This window comes from Chenopodium quinoa, unplaced genomic scaffold (genome assembly GCF_001683475.1).
Source record: "Chenopodium quinoa cultivar QQ74 unplaced genomic scaffold, ASM168347v1, whole genome shotgun sequence".
Lineage (NCBI taxonomy): Eukaryota > Viridiplantae > Streptophyta > Magnoliopsida > Caryophyllales > Amaranthaceae > Chenopodium > Chenopodium quinoa.
In genome coordinates, this window is record NW_018744026.1 from 464,153 (window position 1) to 467,611 (window position 3,459).

Here is a 3,459-nt window from a genome sequence, read left to right on the forward strand (position 1 = left end):
GCTTTTGCTGCTTGTGAACCATTATGTCGTTGCTTCTACTGTTTATGAACCACTATGTCGGTGCCTTTCCTGTTTATGAACCATTATGTTGGTGCCTTTTCAATGATCCAATGTTTAGGCGCTTTAAGCTAAGTGAGATGATCTTTTATCTGGTGGATCACTTTATGTGATTGTAATTGAGCCAATTACTAAATCATGTCAAATTGCTTAAAGGGGCTAACTAGCGTACCAGGGAACTCGAAAATTTTTGCACTAGGTCCGCATAATCTAATATGGGGGCCATGCATTGTGTCAACGCACCAGCGCCTGCTTGGAAAATGTGTCGCCGCACTTCGCTTCTGTCGCCAGGCGGCAGCCTTGTCATCTAGCGCTGGAGTCGGGTCTTCCTTATTTTGCTCTTGTTGCTGCTGTTCATTGCTAGGTTTTGTTCCGACCTTGAACTTGGTCGTTTCGTTTCCTTTCAACCAAATCCGCTCAAATCTTTGTAAACTAAAGCTCTTCATCTCTAACTTATGATCTATGTAACTCCTCTCATCTTGGAAGAATCTCATGTGTTATATTCGCGGTTTTTCGAAAAAATCCGGGAATGTTCTTATTTGTTGGGATGCACCTGCATTTTAATTTTAGGCTATACGACTTTGCTTATCTTTCTTTAAGGTTGACCTAAGACTTAGTGTTGCTGGACTCGTTGACTTGAGGTTGGCTCAATGTGACTGACTAACTTGAGGTTGACCCAAGGTGAGTTGACACGTGTGACTCGTGACTCGTGTGTGCATTGTATTGTGATGTTCTTGACTCAAAATTTAAAAAAGAAAAAATTCAAAAATTTTCCGTTATTTTTGTGGAGGGTACCGACTTTCTCCCAAAAAAGAAATACGTGAAAAAGAAAGAATCAGAGTTTTTGATGGTGCATGTTGAATGAGTTTAATCCGTTAACGTTGTCTCTCACAGTACAAGGATTGTAACATCTTATACTATCCTAGTTGACTCAATAATGAAAGTATTTAGGTAACTAAGGCGCAGAGGCTAAGTACTTCATATTTTGTGATGCAATGATGCGTGATGAGTGATTTTGTTATGACAAAGTATGCTTTAAGATTTCATGACAAAGGGTTCCTAAGGAAATGACTATTTAGTCATGTATTTGTGATGTGTGTAATAGTGACACTAAAGTTAGGCCACAAGGGCTAAGTGTGTGAAAAAAACAATATATTAAAAAGAGTCAAATAATGGTGGTGACTCTTAGGCCGAGAAGGCTAATAATGTAAGGATCAAACCCCCAAGTCATGCTCTAAATGAATAAGGATGAGCATAGGAGATCCTCTTGATATGGTAAATTATGAACGTAAATATGAATGCATTTGTATTACGGCCACACCTCGATGTGAGGTTGCCTACGTATCCGTTAGGAATTAGGCCGAACGTAGCACTAGCCGAACCTCGCACAAGTGTGTATACCTCAAAAAGGTATTTTGAAAGGTTTTAACGTGGTTAGACTAAAGGTTATAGATAAAGAAGAAGATAAAGGCTCAAGACCCTAGATAAGCCTCCAAAGTGTGCAACCTTGCTTTTGGATCTTGGTATTACTATGCTTGAATTTTCTCACTTTTGAGCTCTTTCTTTTATTTATTTTTGCTCTCTTCTTTTTGCTTTTGCATTTTTTAATTTTGAACCTTTTTTGATAAGTGTGGGCAATCCCGATCATGCGGTCTATCACTCACTTGGCATTCATGTTTCTCAGGCAAGGTACCGAGCACTCGATAAGAGACGCAATCTGAGACGTGTTCATATCAAAGACATTTTCATATCGATGACATTGGAACACTTGTCTCTTTGTACACTTTTATTGTTTTTTATTTTTATTTTATTCTTTTGAGATTAATCAAGATTTTGTAATTTGAAATTGCATAAATTTCACATCGTCCCTTCCCAAGGTATGGTAGATGTGGATTGAAGAAAGAAAGGTCTATCGTTAGACGAGGCTCAAAGTGGTTTATCAAAAAAGGATTGTATATTTGAAAGGGTGAAGATGATATGATAGGCTACAAGGGGTGCCTCTAATCATGGATTCATGGGTATACCTTGTGCTTAGTTCGGCATGGATTTTTTTTTAATGTGATGCAATGATCATATGCAAGAAATAAAATGTTCATTTTATTGAAGGAGAAGAAATAATGATCCTACAAAATAAATCTAAGGGGAATAAAAAGGTGCCTATGCTGGACTTATTGGGGAAGGGATAAATAAAAGAAATATAAAAAAAGAGGTCACAAAATCTTGTCGTTGAAGCTCGCCTTGTGTCGTTTTCTTTATCATCACTGGCTATTCTTGCTAGCTGGAGGTATGGGAAGCTTGTTATTATCGATCAAATGTTGGATAGCCTCTTTTATCTTCCAACAGCTCTCAGTAGTATGACCCCTACCTTTATAGTACTTGCAATGTGCATCTGGATTCCAACTAAGAAATCTCTTTTCAGGTGCGGGATCTTGAATAGGTCCAATAGGAGTAATGAGTCCCTTAGTATGGAGTCGATCGAAGGCAGCATTGTAGCTCATCCCAATGGAGGTGAAATCTTTCCTTAGTTGCTTCTTAGATCCTTGGTTATCCATGGCTAAAACTTCACTGAGATCAAAGGTTCTAACATTGTTACTAGAGTGGGCGTTTTTGGAAGAAGAAGGATTGTCATTCTTCTTTTCTTTCTGGCCACTATAGTTACTATTGTTAGTAGCTTTTTGCTTTGCGAGGTCATCTTCGATCTTGATGCCTATGTCGTAGACAACCTTGAAAGTATTTAAGTTGTGTTGATATTTTAAGTGCTTTGAATACTTTTCTTGTAATTTTTTGATGAACATCATCACGGATTCTTTTTCAGTAAGGACTTCGATCATGTTAGCGGAACTTTCCCTCCAGCTGTTAAAGAAGGTGGTGAACCCTTCGTTTTCTTTTTGTTTTAGCATCTCAAGTTGTCTATGGTCGGTTTCAATTTGAATATTACACTTATATCAATCAATTAAAGCATTTTTTATCCCATCCCAAGTAGAGGTCTTCTCTTTATCAAGGGAGAAGAACCAATATTGACAAATTGTTTTAAGAGATAGCGAGAATAAAATTCTTATCAATCCCTTTAATGTTCATTACAATTTCGAAGGACCTTAAATGAAAGTAAGGATTGTCATTTGGCTTAAACTTAAGGATGTCATTGGCATTGAATTTCTGCGGAAGAAGCTCCTTGTCCACTGAAACCCCTTGTGAGCTTATGCCCCGGAATCTATAGTCATTGGATATTTTGCTCAAGATTTCTTGCATGAGCTCCATTTGTTGTTGTTTAACAGGGTCATTAATTTGAAGGGTTAAAGCCTTCAACACCTTAGTCACGTCTGCCATTTGCTTCTTAAGCTCATTGACTTCTACTTGACTTGCCATTATCTTCTTAGCTTTTCTCTTTTGACGAATCGGTTT